This window comes from Anomalospiza imberbis, chromosome 3 (assembly GCF_031753505.1).
Source record: "Anomalospiza imberbis isolate Cuckoo-Finch-1a 21T00152 chromosome 3, ASM3175350v1, whole genome shotgun sequence".
Taxonomy (NCBI): domain Eukaryota; kingdom Metazoa; phylum Chordata; class Aves; order Passeriformes; family Viduidae; genus Anomalospiza; species Anomalospiza imberbis.
The window spans coordinates 24,070,221-24,093,233 of NC_089683.1; the positions used below are offsets into that span (position 1 = coordinate 24,070,221).

General features: G+C 43.9%; 1 protein-coding gene across 3 annotated transcripts in view; it reads right to left on the minus strand.

The window, feature by feature from the left end:
* Nucleotides 1-17,778, minus strand: part of ELOVL5 (ELOVL fatty acid elongase 5) — a 39,655-nt gene extending 21,877 nt beyond the window's left edge. The window contains exon 1 of one of the 3 annotated variants that reach the window (XM_068183649.1): nt 17,692-17,778. The gene's annotated coding sequence lies outside the window, so the exon portion shown is untranslated. Of the gene's footprint in view, nt 1-11,788; nt 11,854-17,691 lie in introns of those variants that run through there. The other 2 variants (XM_068183651.1, XM_068183652.1) reach the window with 2 other exon arrangements.
* Nucleotides 17,779-23,013: the final 5,235 nt, after the last annotated feature.

The window sequence follows — 23,013 nt, forward strand, 5'->3', positions numbered from 1 at the left end:
CCTTTCAGAAGGATCTTCCAGCTCTCACCCAACTGCTCAAGAACTCCCTGAAACAGATCCCAGTTTTCACAGCTAAGTGTCTGAACTTGCGTTCTAATAAAACCCCCAAAATAGGCATCTAAATAATTGTTCTGGCTTCTGAGAGAAATGTGCTGTCAAGCCTGGCTGCTCAGCCTTTTTGGAAAACAGCCACTTTCTCTGTTCTTAAATTAGGATTCCAAGCCTAAATTTAGGCTTTTGCTTTTGGAAATCTTGATTTGTGTTTTCTCTTTAAAGTAATGTTTCCCAGTCCCTGCCATTGCAGAGGTGACTCCTCTTTTTCCTCCAAAAGTACAAATTTGCCCTCCTCCAAAAACTCAAATATCACACTGCTGTTTGCTTTTGTAGATGTACTGGAATTGAAAACGTTCAGCTGCTTGAGAACTGGAACACAGCACTGATAATGAAAGCTGTCAACCGTTTTCTGTCCATTTGCCAAAGCTGCCCAGTTTCTCCTTTCAATTCCCCAAGCCTTAACTGCCCCTTGAATGCGTTCCCTTTGCCTTTCAACTTCCTGCCAACTCCAGATTACCCTTTTCTTCCCTTTCTGAACACCCTCGTAGGGCCCAACCATGCTTAATGCTAGCAATAAAAAGGACTTGAGAATAAACTATAGTCCACATTGATCTGAAAGTGTAGGTATATTTATTTTCTGGGAAACCAGGTGAAGCATGAGTGTTGTGGATTTTGCACTTTAGTTTTGTTAAAATACAAGAAGATATTTTTAAACTTTATTTTGAATCTCTATCTTTAGCAATGTGATTCAGATTTTTGGTCCCCTGGTATCAGCAGCAAACCCTCCAGCCTGCTGTTGACACATCAGGACCCACAGTGCTGAGCTTCCACATTTACAAGGAGCACCAACATAAGGAAGTTTAGAAATAATTAATTTGTACAGAATTCAGAGTAGTATAACAAATGTGGGACAAAGGAGAGAAATCAGTTTCAAATAGTTTAACCTCAGTGAGTTAATGTAGGTTTAATCTTCAGGGATTTCAAACCATTTGAAAATGCATGGTTTAAAGAAAGACTTTGGGCAGGGGTGTATATAGGGGGTAATATATAGGAGAAGTGATGTTGTGAAATTACATATATATATTACATATATATATATATATATTACATATATATATATATATATCTAAATTCATGACATGACTTCTGTCATTCCTTTCTCTCAAATCCTTCAGTAATGGTTAGCTTATTACATAAACAGAAATGTGGTAAGAAAGTATTTTACAGAACAGAAATACATACAAGAAAGGATACTGCAAAACAGAATAACAAATTGCACTCAGTACACAATACCTCATGAAATCAGAATCTAATGATCTTCAGATAGGTAAGTTAAAAGAAATTATAGATAAGTTCCTGCAATTTTATTTACACCTTCAGCAGATCTCAAATATCTCCAATTAGGATTTGACTGTCCTAGGATTAGAACACTCACACAAAATTCATCCCCTTGCACTCAACAGCTCTTGATATGGCAAGGGATGACTTCAGACAGAGGGAAAACTCCAAGGGTGATGGCCAAGCAAGAAGAGCAAGTTAGAAGCAAGCACACAAACATACTCACAGAATTAAGAATCAGAGGAAAATGGTTCATGACTGCCTCTACATGCCAGAAGGATGTATCCAGCATCCATCTACAAACAAGGACATTTCATGCTGCAGAGCCCCCCTGAGCAGCAGCAGATCTGGTATCACTCAGCACTATGGTTTTCACAAAAGCATGCATTTTCCTGGAATGAAGTGCTCAAGGGGCTATATCCTGTGCCTGAACACTGTGCCCATACAACAGCACTGAGATACTGGAAACCTCCTCACTGCTGCCAGCTTACAGCCCAGTGCTGCGAGAGCAATACAGAAGAGACTGAAGGAGTATTTACAGAAATAAAACGGGGAGGAAGAAAAGGTAAAGCATACAGGTTTATTTCAACTGCTGTAATTGCAATATACAGCAATGACACTGCAGAGAACTTCTGCCTAGGGTTTCAGAACTGCTTCCTTTTTTTTTTTTTTTAATTGAAACAGAAGAGAGTATCTGTAACAAACTAGGTTAGATGAAAGAGGGGGAATATGTACATGGCATAAGAGCAACAAGTTGACTTTTTGTAAGGAAAGCCAAAGTACAGTGTTTGCTAGACAGCTTTGCTCCAAAGCCCCCCTCCCAAAGCACTATGGGCAGTGTTTATTAACAGCTACTTTTTGAAACTTAAGCTCCATCTTTTTACAAAAGCTCTGCTGGTATTGTAATTGGGAAAACAAGGGGACCTGGGGGTCCTGGTTGATGACAAGTTGAGTCTCAGTCAGCAGTGCCCTGGCAGCCAGGAGGGACAACCCTGTCCTGGGAGGCATCAGGCCCAGCATGGCCAGCGGGCAAGGGAGGGGATTGTCCCACTCTGCTCTGCACTGGGATGGCCTCTCCTTGAGTGCTGGGGGCAGTTATGGGTGCCACTCTATAAAAAAGATATTTTAGCTATTAGAGAGCATCCAAAGGAGGGCAACAAAGATGGTGAAGGGCCTTGAGGGGAAGCTGTATGAAAAGCAGCTGAGGTCACTTGGTCTGTATAGCTTGGAGGAAACTGAGGGGAGACCTCACTGCAGTTACAGCTTCTTGTAAGGGGAGGAGGAGCAGCAGGCAGATCAGAAGCTGATCTCTTCTCTGTGGTGATCAGTGACAGGACCCAAGGGAATGGCCTGAAGTTGTGCCAAGAGAGGTGTAGGTGGGATATTAGAAAAAGGTTCTTCACCCAGAGGGTGGCTGGGCACTGGAACAGCTCCCCAGGGCAGTGGTCACAGCACCAAGCTTGACAAGAGTTCAAGAAGTGTTTGGACAATACTCTTGGGCACATGGTATGACTCTTGGGGATGGTCCTGTGCAGGGTCCAAGAGTTGGACCTGATGATCCTTGTGGGTCCATTTCACCTCAGCTTATTCTGTGATAACAGTCTTAGCTGAAGTTCACAAATGAAAATTAGCCTCAGGAGGCCTGGGAAGCTAAAGACAGTTGAGAAGATGAAGGGAAAAAAGCTAAGTCCAGAGGGCCATAAGGATTTTACCTTTCATTTCTGGTCTCCTATCTTTTATTCAAAAGCCACCTGCAAGAAAGTCTGAATTTTTTTTCTCTCCTTTAATAATGGGATTCCTGTAATTTCTGTATACTTCACTCAAACCAACTTTATACTTCCACAGGAGAAAAAGTTACAGTCCCCAAAGCCTATTTTAATGAGCCTTTTTGGTCAAAAGGTTGCATTTTCAAACAACAGAACCAATGACACAAGAGTCATTGGGACCAAGGATGGAGAAGCCCAGCCTTGAATGACCATTACATTCAAGAGCACTGTGTACTCAAGACAGTAAGCTTCAACTTACCTTTTCTTTAAATGCCCATGCCTCATAATTGCATAATAACATTTAAAAAGAAGCAGGAAAAAAAACAGTGACAAGTGGGACTTTCCCTCCACATGTCTCTCATTTCCTCCAACACCCACAGCTGCACCACCAAATCTGAACACCGAGAACATTTGTCATCCACCTGCCCACTCCTCCTGCCAAAATCCTGCACTGAGCTCTGAACCCAGGGGACATCTCAAGAATAAAACTCAACGCATGGAGATATATAATTTTTTGTTACCTCCTTTGCATTTAGTAGCTGGACACAAGAAAGTTTGCCATCTAATTTATAAAAGAACTTAAAATTCTCCTGCACATGTAAAACACTGTACAAAGCAAAAAATGGCTGTATGCAGTTATCCTGTAAACAAGGCTCAGCTATAAAAAGGTTATCTCAGGTTCACATGCTGACTAGATACAGCAATCCAATAAAAAGTGGAGGAATTAGAAGACCATGAAAGATGAGCATGACTGTCACAAAGGTAATGCTACACCATGCAAATCTGACTTGTACAGGGACAAGAGTGCACATAAAACCCGAATTAAGATGCCCTGCTAAGATGTGAAACTACAACCCCTGTGTTCAGGTGGGTAACGTGACACCTTTCAGAGGACCACTTGTGTTTTGGAAACCAGATCACACTGAAAAAGCACACAAACAAGTCACCCTTAGGCAAGCTACAGTATGTTAAATACTTATTTGTGCACTTACTCTATTTCCAATGCTTGTGGGGCTGTATTTGGAGTGCTGTTGGAGAAGTGAAATTCTCTGGTGAGCCTTAGCACACAAAACTACATGTAATACACTAAAGCAGTTACATTCCTCAATACAAGTGAATTTCTGTACTTTTACCTAAAATAAAAAAGGATTCATACTGGCATTATAAATGCACCCCATCTCTTTATATAGTCAGCCATGCTATGAGAAGTCAATCTTAAAACTTTCCTATGTTCTGGCTGTATACCTGTGAGACCCTGTGTGGCTGCAGGTACCAATGCTTGGTGCCTTCATTTTAACATGCTAAACATCATGCCAGACTCTACCATCATACATAAGTAAACAGTACTAACAGAGGTCAGGCAAGTATGAATGACAGATGGCTTTAAATAGAAGAAGGTACCAAAAAATCCTCCTTTTCCCACCATTCTGAGAAGTAAAAGAAGAAAAAAAAAATTACTTTAGATACAAGTGTTATGCCATGGCATTGTACTGCTCAGAACAGAATCCTAACCATTATGTACCCTGTTAAACCCTCTGCCTTCAAAACAGCAAAAAAAAAATTAAAAAAAAAAGGCTCATTATTCAGAAAATCAACTACCTGTAAGATCAAACTGCCTTTCTAAAGGATAAAGGTGCTAACACTATAGAAAACAAGTTTTCGACCTTGTTCCTGCCCAGGATGCAGAAGGAGTACTGAAAGTGAAGATGATGCGTCCTGGCATAGGGACAGAAAACAAAAAGACAGGAGATTTCTTACAGATGCATTTGTCAGATCATTCCCCCACACCCTTCCCTCCTTGTACAACACTTGGCATGTCTGTAAATTGCCATTGTTGCCAAAACCATGCAGCCAGCTGATGGAATTTCTGTTACAGAAGCTCAGGACTAAAAAGCCTGGTGAGTCCTGAGGAGATGAACATCCTTGCCTGCACCAGACCTATGTCAAACCAACTTCTGCTGAGAATTTTTGGGGTACCAAATCATTGCTGTAACAAAGGCTCGTGAAAGAGGACTGACTCCTGGAGTAGTTAGAAAATAAAGCATTGGTACCTGCACATTTCCTTTGTTTGATTTTGGCAGCACTTTCTGAAATGTTACTTCATCAAAAAACCCTGCTCCAGGAGGCAAGTACTGCGGTTTCTTATTATTTGTTTTAAGAGTAGAAAGACCATTCAGGCAATTAAAAGGAAATTCTGTAATGGTACAGCTGCGTGTGATCTTATCACTTGCTCTTTCTATGAACTTTAAATAGACTACTGGAGGAAACAAATTCCACTTATCTGGCAACTTTCAAGATGTTTTCTGCAAGCTCATAATACAAAAGCTTCAGTTACCTGCAGAAGTCAGGCAGTGAATTCCAGGAAAATAAGTACCTTTCCTCCAAAGTTAAGTCACTCTTTTCTTTCAGTAAGAGGTATCAAATTCTTGATGCAGTGAGAACCCTGCTGCCATTAAAATCCAAGGAAGAACACAGCTAAGCTGAGCCCCCAGCTCCAGCACCAAGATGCAAAAGGTTTTGCTATTTGCTTCCTACTTTCACAAGCGCTGCAGCAACAGTGGAGTCAGCACTGTAACCTGATGTTATATATCTGCTTTAAATACAGGGACAAAGCAATATCCACCCATACAGCAGGCGACAGATTTCCTTCCCAACCCTGCAGCTATCCCATTCTCTGCAGGGCAGCAGTCCCCTGGAAAAGGGGGCACCAGACATGCCTCCTCTGCCTCTCTGTCTGTGCAAAGCCTCTTAAACAACATCTTCAGCAACTTACTCTCCTAAAGATAAGCATCTCCATCCACCCACTTGTGATGCCAGCTCATGCCCTTCAGCAACCCTCAGGCTCAGTCATCACATCACCTGATCCTTGCTCTAGCTTCTCCATTCAGCCTGGTCCACTCTATAACCATAACCATATCACCCATCTATACCGCCATACCCAGGGCGTGTGCAGTAACAAGGAACAGCCAAGAACAGATCTGACACTGCAGCAAGGCTGCTTTCATACCTTCCCTACTCTCCACCATGCCTTGATGGAAGGAACCTGGAAAAACTGATGTAGCCCCAAAGACACCAACCAAGCAAGAAGATCAGCTTTCAGCCAGGTCCATCCCACTGCTGCTTTACTGCAGGAGAAGCAGCAGCATGATGTGGACATGTGGATGATGCAGAGGGGTCTTACATGGCTGAAGATGAGCAAAGCCATCACACTGCACCCAGCAAGGAACCGCAGAAAAAAGAAAGGCAAATAAAACAGACAAAATGGAAGATGTAGAATGTCTAATGCAGAATGCTAAAATGCTATTAAGAGAAGGCCAAAATAAAATGCACTGCACAATCATAATTTTACATATAAGAATGGTTCTAGTGAAAAGTACAAAATTTGCAGAAAAAAGAAAGCACGAAGTAACAAAAGGTCACACAGGATATGTCAGGCAGAGCCAGCTTAGAAGATTTCTTAATTATAATTGTAGCAGCATGAACTGACAGATTATTGCACTGTAAGAAGCAAATAACAACAAAAAACCCAACCTTGATATGTTCAAACTATGAAAGAGCAAGATTTTAGGATATATTAGCCTGTTTCTGTCCTGAAAACTGCAGGACTAAGGATGGTCTCAAGGCAGGTTAGGTAGGGGAAGAGGGAAAAAGGTAACCATCAAGGGACCAAAGGGATGAAGAACCAACAAAACATTTCTTCCAAGAAAAGGCAACTTTAATGTTTTATTCAATCTAAACACAGCTAAAATATTTCAACAGAAATGGTGCTAATGAAAATAAATACACAGAAAAAGACTGAAATAAAAAGCTAAGCAGACGGTGAATATGACCAAAACCTCTTACTACACCCTAGCCTGAGGGGATTGAGGACAGAGGGGAAGAATCTCCTTTATTTCTCAGCCTTATATGTTATACTGTAATAAACATGTTATGCTGTAAGTAACAACAACAACCTTGCTAGTGATCTGAGACACATCTTGAACACAGTAGCCCAAGACTAAATTTCAGTGGGAAGCTTGACGTTCTGATAACCAAGTATTTTTTACTTGATGCCCAAAGCTTATTATTAAATTTGTTAGATGAGAAAAACATATTGCTGTGCCATTTGTGATTTACACCTAGGAAACAATGCTGACTGCAGCAAAGTGAAAACCTAACTTACAGCGTATTTTATAAGTGCTCATGTTCTGCCAGGAGTAAAAGGACAGAATCAAGCAATGTTTCATCAGCAACACTTGTAAAGCAACTCTTTCAACTCTGGGCAAAAGAGGTGCTCTTCAGCCTCTATATTAAGACTGCGCATTGATTATAAAAATGTCAACATATAAAAAGTTGCTCAGCAAGTAAACCCTGTACATTCTGAGCGTACCGATTTCATACATGTTTTGTACAGACTGTGTACGATACAGAATACTACTTCAGGCAATTAAATTGCTTACTCATGTCAGCAGCTCCCTGAAAGTCTTCCCCTCTGGAATCTCACCACAACCACATCTCTATTTTTACTGTATGCTAAAAGCAAAACATGTTTTTGAGAAAAACCCCCTTTCATTAAGCAATTTTTCAAGTATCAAAATGCCTATAGCTGCAGGTTATTTTTCCACCATGTTTTTATCTCTGTGTAATATAAGCCCTCCACACAGATGTGTCATCTCTAAACCAAACAACAGCAAAAGGACCCTTCAATTAAACAGACCTGTTATTCTTGACCAGGGAGTTAAATGCTCAAGTACATATCCCCACACTGGAACTGGTATGTGGTGGAGGAATAAAAGTAGGGGAAAAAACAAAAATTAAAAACTGCCAAAAAACCTTTGTTAATATTCTACTCTCATGCTAATGACTGACAGCTTAGGTGGGAATTTGGTAAGAATCTTAGAAGAGCAATGATGCTGTAAAGTGAGGATGTGCCAGAACCACCAATGGCTGATTAGAGCTTATTCATTGGTTCAGTGCAAAACCCAGCCTTGCTCCTCCATTCTGCAAAACAACCCTTCAGGGTGCTGGGTGAGTAAGAGTTTAAAAAGCAAAGACTGAGAAATAGATACAGACATATTAAAATGCAAAAAGGTGCAGTAACAAAAAATTAAGTAAGGAGAGGGGTGGCAAACCACGTAACTTCTCTGCTAGGCTTCTTCACACGTGCAGTTGGCCACTCAGTCACTGCAGGTTCAAAGATGGTCATCTCCTTCCAAGGCCATGCATCTCTCCTTTGAAGGCAACACAACACTAAAGGATGTAAACAAAACACTCCAAGAGGATTGTTTTTCATACACTGTAAAGTGTAGTTAAAATCTGGCAACATTGCTGTGCTCTCACAGAGAAACACCTCTGTTTCTCATCCTTCAGGATGCAAAACTTTACTTTAACAGCTTCCTAAATGTATATTTTAAGACACAAAGTTAATCCTACAGATGCTCAGAAAACTGCACTGTGCTATATGTAACCAATACCTGAGCTGATGCATCATTTGAGCCTGATGTGTTTGGTGAAACCAAGAAGCATTCAGTCTGCACGCCTGGAAATTCATCATAGCTCTGCAATTGTTCAACTAGAGTTTAGATTTGAGTCTCTGATCTAAACAAGTCCAGCACTGAATTTAGAAAGTATGAACCAATTAAGACAGACTTTAAAAAAAAAGAGAAGCATTTGAAAACAACATTAGCATCCCTTCCTGCACCATAATGCAACCACTTAGCAGTGGTGATAGAACAAGAAATCAATACGAAGAAGTACTAAAGGATATTATTTTTATTCTGCAAGGCATGACCAGACTTGCAGCCTGCTTTTGTGTGCTTCAAAGGGAGATGATGACAGTTTTGAAAGGGCTAAAAAAAGAATAAAGAAGTCAGAGGTTCTGGGAACCTGTCAAGTAAAAGTGGAGAATTGGGTATGGTCTCTAGAAAAAATTACCTGGGAATCTAATGAAGGCTGCAAAAACAGAGGACAGAGTGTCATGGTTGGACCCTACCTTGTAAATAAGACTCCACAGCTGCTCGCTCATCCCTCTGCAGACCCAAGGGAATAGGGCAGAGAATCAGAAAAAGGTAAAGCCCGTGTGTTAGGAACAGTTTAATAAATGAAGTAGAATTAACAATTACAGTAATAACAACAATAATAATAATGAAAAAGGAGATAGAGAGGGAGGAATAAAACCCAAGAAAGACAATTGATGCACATTACAGCTGCTCACGACTCATTGACCGATGCCCAGCCCTTCCCTGAACAGCAATTGGAACTTCCCAGACAACTCCCCTCAGTTTGCACACTGACCATGACGTTCTGCAGTATGGAATAAGCCTTTGGCCAGTTTGGGTCAGCTGTCCTAATTGTGCTTCCTCCCAGTTTCTTATGCACCTGCCCACTGGCAGCATGGAACACATCATGATAAGTCCTTGATTTAGAGTACACCCCGCTCAGCAACAATTGAAACATCAGTGTGTTATCAGCATTATTCTCATACTAAACCCAAAACACAGCACTGTACCAGCTACTAAGAAGAAAATTATTCCAGATGAAACTAGGACACAGAGCTCTTACTATTTAAACTCACATGACAAGTGGTCTGACACTGTCAATTCTAAAAATGACTTACAGTCATGCACAATTTTTACCTATAAGAAAATAGAGGGAGCAGCAAAATTCATGCATTAGCAGGGCAATGATCTACACTGAAACACAGTGGCCTTTCTGTGATTACCTGTATTACTATTATTTTACTCCTCATTTTTAACTGAACAAACAAATGCAGTACTCCTTACTGACTTGCTCAGTGCCATCTCTCTCAATCTCTGTAAGGATCTGCCACCCTGTATTGCTGGTGCTCCCTCATACTTGTGGTCTCTTCTAGTCCTTACACTGTGTTTTAAGCTCTTGCAGATGGTGATGGAGACACTCACATAAAACCTCCCAGCCCATGGCTGAGTCTAGTGGCTGGGCAAACCCACCCACCCCTCCTACAGCCAGAGCAAACAAGAGGCTGCAGAGGCAACCACGGTCTAAGCTGAGCCTTCTGGGTGGCAAACAAGTCAGAATTCAAAAAAAATATTAAAAAACCTGCTCAATTATTTTGAAAGAGGCTTTTCTGCTTAGGCGTGTTACAGACCCAGAGGAAAAAATCCATAAGTAACCAGGTCTACTGGACTAGCAGCTTACTTTCTGTCACTGTATCACATATGTTGATAAAAAAAGAACTTTCTGCACCATGCTGTACAAACACAGGTATTTTCCCCATTAATGAGACTTTATGCATGCACAAAGTCATGCTCACAAGATTAATGCAAACCTTAACAACATGCCAAAATGCCACTGTACACCAAGTGAATCAAGGGATAAATGTAAGTTGCAAGGAATAAATGCATGACCCTAATTTAGAACAACCAGATGAGTTTGCACCAGTTCACAGGGTCTGTGATCAGCTAAGAGCAAACTCTCCACATCAGTACTGCAAAACAGAAATGAACCACCAAACCACACTCGGATATTCACCATAAGCATCTGCTGCCCTGCAATCCACAGAAGCACATACACAAAATGCAAGCACAACTTTCACTGTGTCCTTCAAAGCCAAATCCAGATCTGTGTGCCTTTCCCAACAGTGGCTCTTCCTCACAAGCATGCAAGCAGCCATGTGAATGAACTGACCCCACAGATGGTTTGTGGCAGGCACACAGGCCACGCACCCGAAGTAACATGACATTTGAACTTCCAACATGCAAAAAGGTTTCTCAAGTTTCTTTTTCTAAAGGGCAGGACAATGTTAAACATTAAAGAATGTCATCCTCCTAACCAGTTAAAGGTTTAATTATTGTTATTTAAGTCAAAGGTTCTCCCTACTGTTTGGCAAGGAGATGATTTGAAACACTAGTATTTTTAAAAGTAACACGAGAGCAGGAAATATTCCTTCAGGAAAAGGTTAAGTGAAGCTTTCTGATTCAATTATGTGTATAGAAATAGTGTATCTATGGGGAAACCTACATAGATTAAGGTATAAAGGCCTATAGTTTCCCAAATCTTCACTGTCTCAAGTGAATCCAAACCTGAGAACACAGGATCAGCTCAAGGACTGGACCTCTACTTTCAGACCACTACGGTGACAATGATACAGCAGTGGCAAATATAAGAGTAAATTTCTTTTATTAATTTCTAAGAGCTGGTTTTAACTCAGCAGAGGAGATGCTCCTCCACAAAGCTGTGGTCTGCTCCAAACCTTAACTGTATGGCATGTAAGGGAAGAGGGCATTTTCACACAACTAGCCCTTGCTAAGGGCTCTTTAGTCAACACAGGCACAGCAGAAGCACTGCTTTAACCCAAAATGCTTCCCAGCAAACTTTTAACAGCAAAAAGTGAGGGAGAAAAAAAAAAGGCAAACTTGCCTGGTTATGAATTAACTAGCTAAAAATAAGAGGTGTATTTGGTTAAATAAACTAAACAACATAATTCTGCAAATTCATACTTGTTAGTTATTGTCTAACCCTGATAACATCCTTAAGATGACACCAACAAAAACTCCCACTGGTACACAGAAAAGCTGGGGTGTTACCTGAAATCAAGACTACATCCTTTTTGAAATCAAATACATGTTTCAAAGCAGAGAGCCTGAACATGCGCATAGGAAGAAAGCAATTACCCTCCAATCACCGCAAAGACAGCTGGCAAGAAGAGAAAGAGTTTTCTCAAGGTCAAGAGGGAGAGGAGCCTTCCAAGTGATAACAGAAGAACAGTCACTTTGCTCAAATCACTGACCCAGAGTCTCAAAGAGGAGGGTTATGTAGGGATCAAAGTGCAGGGCACTATTTGAAAATGCAGGAAAAAAGGTTTATTACACGTTTGCTGTATTGCACAAGCAAATTTTATCTCCTATAAATTCTAGGGCAACTCAGCATATTTAGTCACTGGCCAAAGCATATCAGTTGGCAGGCATATGTTTGATACAAAGTTTTGGCATAGAGGTCAATTACATACAGACAACTTTAGCTTATATACAAATTCATGAAATGTCTGTATATTTCTACCTGCCCAGTATGCCATTGGTCATTAACAAAGCTATCATTAATGAAGCACAAACTCTACAGTTAATAAAGTTTTAATAAGGGCATGAAACATACCCAGTTGCAATGAGATGCCAAGGCCAGTTTAACTCACAGCACTGAGCTCAGCATAAGTAGGATGATTCATTTCTTCATGGAGAAGTGACAATTGCACTTAGCAGCATGCATTTTTTGTAAAATCTCTACACCTGGTAAGGAGGTTTATTCCTGTTTCACGCAAGTCGACTATTTCACCAAGAAAATTAAATAATTCTCCAATGCATCTAGTACAGCAGGAAAGCATTTACCAACCACATACTTCAGACAAGTTTGCTCTTGTTTGCTCTAATTTGCCCTGTAAGATAATGTGTTCTAAATGCCAAAATGCAAACAGAGAAACCAAGGCAATAAATTTCAGGAGATTGATTTCATTAAATAGATATAAGGAGATCCAATGCATACACAGTCGACAGCAACTCTACAAGTTATTTCCCTAGTAAGACTGAAGGCAGCATTTATTTGATTTATCAATCAAAAAATCAATTCATGTCACTGTTTGCATTACCCTCATCAAACAAAGATCTAACTGCTTTTCTGTTGGATGATGGGGACAGACCTTGGTGCCCTCAGAAACCCAAATATAAATCACTTTTACCAATCAGCACTCAGGAACTGCAGGGATGTCAGCCTAAGCAATGCCCTCTTAACCGTATTGCTGCAAAACCAAATTTAAACAGCCTTAGGAAAGGTCATAGCAAAGCAATCTGATCTGGAAAAAAGTTTTTAGACAGACCAACTTCTGTGTAATTCATTGATTATCCTTTTCATTTGTCCTTGAGTGTTCCTCCATTTAAGTGAAAAAGCATTTTCAATGGCAGTATGCACAAACTGCAGGAATCTGCATTTTTAACACATTTGAGAATCACAAAACAAATTAGCAACTACATTACAAAGATTATTATCAGTTTTTTTAAGTGTCTGGATGCACATGGAGAAGTGTGCTCTATCATGCAGAAAACATCAATTTCTTCAGTTTATTATATAGCAAAACAGCTTTGAAAAGCTTATGCTGCAGCTTGGAAAAATGCAATTTTGCACATGGTAAAAACAGAAAAACAAAAGCATTACTGCAAGAGCTGAGGCCACAGCCCCCATAGTATTCCTGTGTCCAAACAGTTTTCCAGATCTCACCCCCACACAACCAATTCAGGACATGGTAATGACAGAAGGTAACAAAAGAGGATTGACATGAAGAAGACAAAATGAATGAGTTGTTATGCAGGGGAGGTTATAGTAAACAGCATAATTACCTATACACGCCTTATCACCCTAAAGGAAGAACTGCCAAATCTAAGTGGAGCTTTCGTAGCTGTGAAGAGCCAACATTTTGCTTGTGATCCACTTTAAGACAGCAGGAGTAAAAACAACATGCCAAGAAAGAATAGGCAGAGGTATTTGTGGCTCTTCAGCAATGAAAGAGCACCCCTGCCTCTCCTAGTTCAAAGTCAGAGAATAAAACCTCCATGTTCTTAACAAAAAAAACCAAAACAAACCCAAAAAACCGAAAACACACCACCAAGAGCCCATTCACTCCAAAGGACTTTCTCAGTCCTAAAGAGGCTTCCTGGCATGAGTTGTCACAGGGAACAGCTCAACACAGCACGGGCAGAGTGCTTCCTGCCGTGGTGGTGGGAAGCCGGGCTCAGAGGGCTAAGTCCCCTACCATGTGGGTAGCAGGGTGACCCCTGACATGGCACTGAGCCCACCTTCTCATCCAGCCACTGCTCCACACCACCACACTGCCCCTGCCCTGCCTACGGGGCAGGCAGCAGCAAGAATGAATGCTCACTGGTGACATACTTTTAGCACTAGGCCCAAGAGGGTCACAGGGGACAACAGCACACAGAGGCATGACACTTTTAACAGGGCACTGTAGGCAACTGCTGTTTCTCTCCCAGAATTTTTTCTCAGGTGGGATACAGACAGCATTAAGTGGGAGATTTGCTTTGTCTGCCACCGAGTGAGGGTTGCTGAGACCACCAGAAGAAGGCAGAAGACAAGTATTTTAACCATGTGCTTTGGCTGGGTGTCTTTTTTCGAGCTCAGCAGAAACAGAGGCTTTTGATGTTGCAATGTTTACTGCCCCAAAAATGAGGAAGGTAAAAGAATGAGGTCAGCTCAGTACTTGAGAGCATTTAACCAATTAGCAACTGAATGTCCTTTACAAGGAACATGCTTGCAAAGGGGCAGCTCTGGATCACTTAGCTCTGGGCTCTCGTCTGTGGCTGCTGGACTTGAGCACCAGGTCAGCTTGAAACCCTAAAATATTGTCAGTTACACCATCATTCCCAAAAATCTGAACCTTCAAACATATTTGCAAAAATCTACGCTCCTAGCAAGTTGCAAAAGAAAGTGCAATTAAAGGAACTGTCCAGAGGCCTGATGGACCTACAGTACTATTTCAAATTTTTTTTGTTCTGTTAACTTATCTTCTCTAAGTTAATTCTTTTTATAATTTTTTATAAACAACACAAAATGAAAGTCAGCAGGGAAAGAAGAGATTAGATTAGACAATTCAAAATATATTTTATTTCAATTCTGGCTGCACTAAAGACAAAGAATGCAACAAGAAGAATTCATGCTGAGAAATTTAAGACCAACATCAACTTACTAAAAATACTGCAATAAGTAAACCCAGAGACTGGTCAGACAGTACATAAACTAAGTATTATTAATGATGCTATATTTAAGTACCAAATATGCATGAGTTTTAATCAAAGATAGTCCATCTGATTCGCAGTTGCTAGGTAAAAGGCACTAACTCACAAAGTGCATCTGTTTTTTAAAAAGCGGCATGAGGCACAGAGACCATCAGGCAGACCTTTGCCAGCTTGCAAGACAAAGCCACATTGCATATTCATTTCACTGCTGCTCTCCTTGGTTGCATTTGAATGCTAAAATACAGGAGACTTAAGTTAGAACACATGACAAATTCATTTAGCCACTTATGAATAAAAAACACAAAGAAGAGCTTCCAGCTGAATTTCTGTACGAAATTCAGTAAAGTAAAGCAAAATTCTGGCATCTCTTTTTGTGCTTTTGACCAGTATCAGATGGCAACAGCATCCCTGACGGCAAATCCGCGCTTAACTTCAGCAAACTCTGCACAGTCCTCCGTTTCATCTGCTCCTAAGTTCACATAAAGTTGGGAAGGGATCTCCAGCCAGCTATCTCCAGCTATCTCCAGGTACCACAAATTTCAGGTAAAATCTTCCCTGTGTGTGCAAGAACAGCTACCTCCAGCCAGAGTACATGCGTTGGCTACTTGCTGCTCTGAAAGCAGACTATGTCTAGTGCACCACAAATACATTAATACTTTTATTAAAAACTCCAGCTTTTATTGCTAAACAGCATCAGACAATAACATGTGCCACAGGTTGACTTTCCCCGACACAGCTTCGGCTGCTGTTGGCAGCGGTGAGCCGGCACCAGGACTTATCTCTAGCTATGGAGTATTTTAGCAGCAGAGGAAAATCCCCGGCTGTGACTGCACCAAAGGAGCGAGAAGGTCTTAAGAGTGAAATACATCGCAAAACACCTCAGCGTTATTCACAAGTTCTTACTTAAACCAAATAAATCCCTTTCCTCTACGCTAGAAGCTTAATACTGATGCAGCAGCACCATTAGCCCACATCTACAAAAACTTTACAGCCGCAAACCCTCCACCCAGCCGGGGCCACCGGCGATAATTTCAGCTGGCAGTTTACGGCAGGCCCGCGGCTGCCAGGTCCTGGCAGGGAGCTGTTCTGGCAGAGATAACCTCACCCTGGAAGCAACCTGGCCCAAAACTCTGGCGAAAGGCTGCGCTGCCACGGGAGACGCCTGCATGCTCATCCTCCTCTAGTTTCAGCTGCAGGGCGTGTTTCCATTTGCACAGAGCGGTTTTAGAGACTTCCTGATGGGAAGCATCCCAACTGCAGCCATGCCCCTGCCTTGTTTTCCCTCGCCATCGCTAGGAGCCGGCTGAGCTCTTTGTTGGAGTTTTCTCTCACAGCCACGAGAACTCGGCCATGGCACCGAATCCCACAGCATCAGAGAACACCCGAAGCACTGAGAATACAAATGAGCCGTACGGGGCACTGCCGTTCAGCGGCGGCTGGGGCACGGAGCGGGCAGTGCACCCAGCTGCCGGAGGGAGAAACGCCTCTTGTCGTCTGCCAGGAGCCCTCCTTGCTGAGCAAGCCAAGGTGCTACTGCTCCTGCCCAGGTCTGCAAAACTGACCTTTCGTCTGCAGACTCACAGCACAGATCGATACCGGAAAGCTCTCTGGAGTGGGATCCTCAGATGCTGCATCCCTGGGAATCAGGGGAAAGGAATGAGGGCACAAAAGCAACAAACTCAGGCAGAGAAGGAGAAAACACACTGCCCAAGACAATACCTCACATAACCCCAAGCACGGCTTCTAATGCTGCTGGTGCCCGAAGGCTTCCAGGAGATGAAGAGATAAAAGCAAAGTCATAAAGTTTTTAAGGCAGTCCCTGCACAGGCATCTGACACACTGACACATTTCTGTCGTCTGCCCTTCCTTTTCCGCTCATTTCCTAAGGCACTTGCTCTTTAAACACGGAGGTTTTAAAACGAGCGGGCCCCTTTCAGAAGCACTGCACATCTCCAGGGCGCTGGTTTAACGCGGCGTCTGCCCTGTCCCCACACACGGACCCGCGAACTACCGTGCCAGCGGCTCCAGCTCTAAACCAGTAAGGCGGTCAGGGGCGCTGGGCAAGAGCTCAGGGAAGAAGAAGTAACAGCCTTCCCTTCCGAGGCCGACGAGCCCTTCCGCTGACACCGTGCCTCTCCGCCGGGCTGTTCCCCGGCCGGCAGCGGCGCCTCAGCGGGGCCGGGCTGGCGGGATGCACACCCCACACACCCGCCACGGCGGAAAAAAACGGATCAGGGTTTGTCTGGAGCCGTGGCAGCGCTCAGCCCTCCGCGAGCTCCCCGGGAAGGCAGCTACGGCCGAGGACGGGGGCTGAGGTGCGGGCTCTCCTCCCTTCCTGCCCCTGTTATTTCACCCCACCCCGTGCCCCGCACGGCGGAAAGCGCCGCCGCCGCCGCCAGGGATGCAGTATCCATGGCAATGCGGGATTGCATCATGCTCTCGACTAAACTGCACCGGGGAAAAGACGCTCCCGGCGAGAGCCCCGTCCCTTCCGCCGCCCCGTCCCCTCCCTTCCCCGGCCGGCCTGCCCGCCACTGCCGGCCCCGTCCCCGGCCACAGCCCCGCCGGGCACCAAGCCCCCCGCCTCCGCTCCGCTCCGCGCACGGCCAGCGCTGCCGCCGCACTTGTTGCGCGCCCCGCGGAGCGGCGACCCCCGCCCGCCCTGGCCCCCGCCCCCCTCGTCCTCCGCATCCCCCTCCGGGCCCGGGCGGCCGCGCCGCATCCCGTCTCCGGGCGGGGAACCCCGGCGCTGCGCTCCCTCCCGGCCGCCGACGCGGCCCTACCTGGCGGCGGCGGCGGCGCTGGGGGCGGCGGGCGGCACCGGCCGGTCTGTCCCGCTGCGAGCCGCGGGGGCGGGGCCGAGGGGCGGGCGCGGGGCGGCGGGCCCCGCCCTCCCGCCGGCCGTGGGCTGACGGTGACGTCAGAGTGGTGCGGGGGGCTCACGGGCGGCGGCGGAGGGGCGCTATGACGTCACGGCGGCAGAGAGCCAATCGGGCGGCGGGGGCGGCTCGGGAGCGGCTCGTGCCGCCCGGCGCTCGCGGCCGGCGCGTCCAGCAGGTGCCGGGCGGGAAGGGGAGCGGGGAGCGGGGAGCGGAGAGCGGAGAGCGGAGAGCGGAGAGCGCTGCTCCGGCCCTCAGGGCTCTCAGCCGGGCCACGGCAGCGGGGGGCCCTGGGAAAAACAATATGGGACCATGTAATTAAAGACTCTCATAATGAGGTGAGCCGCGGGCCTACATTAAAGGTGGCGGGCAGATGTCGTTGATGTTTCCTGTGTTTTGAAGTAACGGGCTTTGCAACGTGACAGCATTTTTGAATGTAAGCTCTGGCTGCAATTAAGTAGACAGTATTTTTAACTCAGTCATATATTAAAACCGCTGGTTTTGTTGTGTAATTTACATGCATATGCTGAGCTGGTCCCCGCAGTGTCAGATGTCTGAGGAAGGAATCTCAAAGCACCTTCTTTGGCTCCTTTCCAGTGGCACGGATGCTCAACAGAGGAAGAAAAGTTCTGGCCATGCTCTCCAGACACTTCATTACCTCCCGAGGTCCTAACGGGGCAACAGTGAGGCTGCCTTGATGTTCGCATGCCCAACAGGAATAAACCAGGTTGTTTCTTTCCCTCTCTCATGTATTCACTTGTGATGTAGATGACCTTTTAATTTTTCCCCCCTCCGTAAGAGTTTGTTCCGTCTCTTCATTAATTAAATGAAAATGCTGCATAAATAAAGAGCAGCTTTGCTTTGCAAAGGAGAGGAGTCAAGCAGCAATTTGCATGGGGTTTATTCGAGATCAAGTATCTCCACTCTATGGGAAGCAGTTAGCAATTACCACATTTGATCACCACAATATAAAAAGGACATTAAGCTATTTGAGAGCATGAAAAGGAGGATGTGAAGGGCCTTGAGGGGTAGCCATAGGAGGAGTGGCTGAGGTCACTTGGTCTCTTCAGCCTGGAGGAGACTGAGGGGAGTCCTCACTGCGCTTTTCAGCATCGTCATGAGGGATAGTGGAGGAGCAGGCACTGATCTCTTCACTCCTGTGACCAGAGGCAGGACTTGAGGAAATGTCATGGAGCTGAGTCAGGGGAGGTTTAGGTTGGATATCAGAAAAAGGTTCTTCACCCACAGGGTGGTTAGGCACTGGAACAGCTCCCCAGGGCAGTGCTCACAGCACCAAACCTGACAGAGTTCATGAAGCATTTGGACAATGCTCTCGGGCACATGGTGTGACTCTTGGGGTGCCCTATGCAGGGTCAGGAGTTGGACACAATGATCCTGGGGAGGCCCTCTGACCCAGGATATACTATGATTCTATGATTCTATGAGTACAATAATGCAGAGTTTTTCCCAGTGGGATCAGAAATTATGTTCCTTAAGCTCTTTCTGGGATAAGACAAAATCTCTCACTAAAGTAAGCATTGAGGCTATGCCAAAGAGGGTGCTTTGAGATTCCTTCCTCTCATTTCTTTTATTAGAGTAAGATGTTAGGAATGCTGTTTGGTTGATGTTGCAGGGTTTTTTTCCTCTTTTTTGTTTTAAAGCTCAAATCTTTATTTCCCTGAAGGACCAAACCCTTGCCTATGTGTTTTAACACTTTGGAAAAAAACTCCCAAACCCTACAGAAACCATCACAACTGTCAGGTGAGTGTGCCAAGTTTGTATTTTGGATGCTTCTGAGGCATCCCTTCGTATTTGTGAGAAGTCAAGCCGTCTTAATTGTATAAGGCACAAGTCCCATTTTTTTCTCACTGGAGCCAAAATGTGCTGAGCTCACTGAAACATGACCAGCATTAGGTCTTTTCACATCTTTCATTCTTTATTTAAAGCACTTTTCAGTGTGCTTTAAATAAAATTCCTTCCCAAGAGGCGTAAACATTTGTTTCCATGGTTTATTGATGAGAGATGATTGCACTGAGTGTTACTTTCACAGCCAAAACAGCTTTCTAAATCTGGAAGGTGCTTAAATAATTAAGACTCAATCTGGCTGTTTAAAAATAAAAATTAAGAACTTGAGATGCAGAAAGGGGTCGAGCAGCGGGGCATAGAGAGTGTAGCTGGCTAGTGAGCAGCACCCTGTGGAGGAAAGGGGTGTGCTGCTTCCTGGTCCTCACACTGCATCCCACAGGCAGGGAAGTGTGCCCCAGGCCCACCAGAGGCTGGCATGTACCTGCTGTGTCTCCCTTCACTGTGGAGCTTACCTTTCTTGTTTGGTGGTGGGGTTTTAATGGGACTCTGTATGCCCTGGGTGCCAAGTAAGTGGCACTGGAGAGGGATGATACAACAGCTGATGGAGGAAACAGTGAGGCTGAGGGGTGAGATTTTGGTTTTGCCAGCCCAGCTCTAGTGTGAGACTCCCAGACTTCCAGCTGGTCTGCTGGTTCATCCCTCTCCAGGTCTCTCCAAAGTGCTCATGCTGTTACCAGTCAGAGAACAAGAGCAATGTTTCAGCATGGGAAATGTCATTTCAGAATTACCCATTTGGGAGAACTAAGCAAACAATGCCAAACGTCTTGGCACTAATGTTTGGCATTTAATAGAGGTAGAAGCTGGCCAGTGTCATTCTGAGCTGCAGATGTACTGAGTCCCAGCATCATCCTCATCTTCCTGGAGCATCTGCAGGTCTGTCAGAAGTGAAGACATTACCATTGACCTCTCTGTCGAGCACTGATGAAATTGCTGCTGGTATGTTTGCTAAGGAAGGGCTTCAGGGTTTAAAGAAGGGCAAATTAAACACTATTCAGGATTTAGACATAAGGATTGTTAGGGCTTATGTAAAATAAGTTATACCTTGCATATATTTTTAACCTGTATCTCATTGTATTGTACTCCTGCCTTTTGAGAGAGAAGAGGCAGAATATGAGCACTGTGGAAAACCAAGTCCTAGGTGACCCAGCCTAGGCAGAAGCAGTAGAGGTGACAAAGAGGCCTCAGCAGATAAAGCTCTCCTCAATCAATAGTACATAAAGGGAAGATGTTAAATAGATACTAGTGTTTGAGAGTATGGGTAGGATGAGAACAGCTGGAACATTTGGAAGTGGAGTGAAAAGTCAGTGAGAGCTGCAGCAACTGAGAGGACAAATGAGCTTGGAATGGAAGGCCCACCAGCATGGTGTTTGAAATTAGCCTGGATAAAGGGTTAGAAGTGTGTCTCTTCCAGGGAAACAAGCCCAAATGGTCTTCTTTTGGGGGGTGAGTTACCAAATCTGTGTTCTTTTTTTCAAAAAAAGATTGTTAGAAATCCTAGCTATGTCTATGTAGTAGTGGTTCATCATCCACACTGTAATGAATAGGTCCTTGTTTTGATTAGAAACAAATTAATCCAGATTTTCCAGAAGTAAATTAACAAATTGATTAGAATAAATAGCCATCATTTGCCACTCAGTCATCTTAACGGGATTTTCAGTTCTGCCCTGAGTTTGCCTTGGCATCCATCCAAACTGACTGTGGCAGCTCCACGTTCTTTATCAGCACAGTAAATGGATGTGATTACTGTTCCTAGATCAAACACTGGACTAAAGGATCAGCCTTGAAACTGCAACATCTATTTCTTCTGAATATGGTGTTTTCTTCTCTTGTGCAGATGACAAATGCCTCAGGCTGTGTGTATAGCTTTGTCTAACTTTTAAGTACTTGGCTGCTGTAGAAAAAGCTTCCAAGCAAGTCTTTCTTCACAATTTTGTATTTTCATGACTCATAAGCAAGTGACTGGATGAAGCTGCTGTTTTGAGATTCCAACACAGAACTGGTGTGAACGCGCTCACTTTCTGTTCTGAGGCATGATCACATTACTAACTGGTCTTAGCTTTTGAGGGTGCTTCTTGTAAAATTCTTACAGGCTAGAGTGGAAAAAAATTCTTGGCCCTCTGTTTATAATCCATTTTAATGCATTTTACATTAACAGTAGTTACTATTCTGCATTTCCTCTTCCTCTTATGTCTCCCTGCAGTGTGTGGTAGTGTAGGCAAATAATTGAATAAAATTGAAGACCTACACCAACTCACCAAACTTTCGGTGTATTTTAAGAGCCAGATTTACCCCAAATAGTGTCCAACAAGACCAAAATATTTTATTTCTTGTCAAATAGGTCAAATAATTACAGAATTTTCTCTGTCACTGGTGTTAGTATGTTCTTCTTTCTTACCATGCTGCTCATAATTTCAGAGAGAGAAAATGTGATTGAAGTCCACCTTTGTCAATGCTGCTAAAGCTTTATTTTCCATGAGTTCAGAGAATAATGAGTCCCAAGAATCTTGCCACTATGTAACAGCTAGTTTGCTCCTATGGCACTGTTGGGGCTGCTAATAGGAGACACAGAAAGAATAACAAGGTGTTTCTAATGATCCAGTAGTTCCAAAATGGGCATGAAGAAAGTGTTCACTTAACCCAGAGTTACGTAGTGATTAGCTCAGCTAACACGTGTCTGCAGGAGAAGTGGAAATCTGTCCTGGCTTGTTTATAACCCTGTACTCAGACCACACCTCCCTCTGGGGCAGACCCAGGCTCTGGCAGGGCATGACCCACCTTAGCCCATCCAGGGGTTTGCTGGTGACTGCAGTGTGCCGGGGACGGGGCAGCATGGAGAGTCACCCTGGTGTGCCTCTGTCCCACTGCTCTGCTCCAACCCCAGAGAGCCCTGTGAGCCTGGCTCTTCTCTCTTCTTCCCTGCCTACTTTTGGGTATTCCCCTCAAAATTTGGGCACATCTACAGTGAAGAGTAGAAAATATATTTTTAAGGGGAAAATATATTTTCATTTCATATAGCAAGCAGCTTCTGCTGGAGGACAGTGATTTTATATGAGCTAATGCTAATCAGAGTAGGGTGAACAAAGTACAAGCTGCATTATTTTGCATTAGTAATTGGATGCCTTGCTCCTTGCCTGTTTCTGCTATGGTGTGTTTTTGTTGACTTGCTGTATGGATTACAACACCTAATCCTTCAAAACAATGTGTGTTTTTCCAAAGAATCATAAATCCATCATTGTCCATTGCAGCCTGACAGCAATTTTCTTCTTAATCTCATAACCAGTGGGACTGGGATTTGGACCTGTCATATCGCTCAGTATAAGGGAGCTGGTAAGAGTGCAACGCTGTATTTCCATGGAGTAG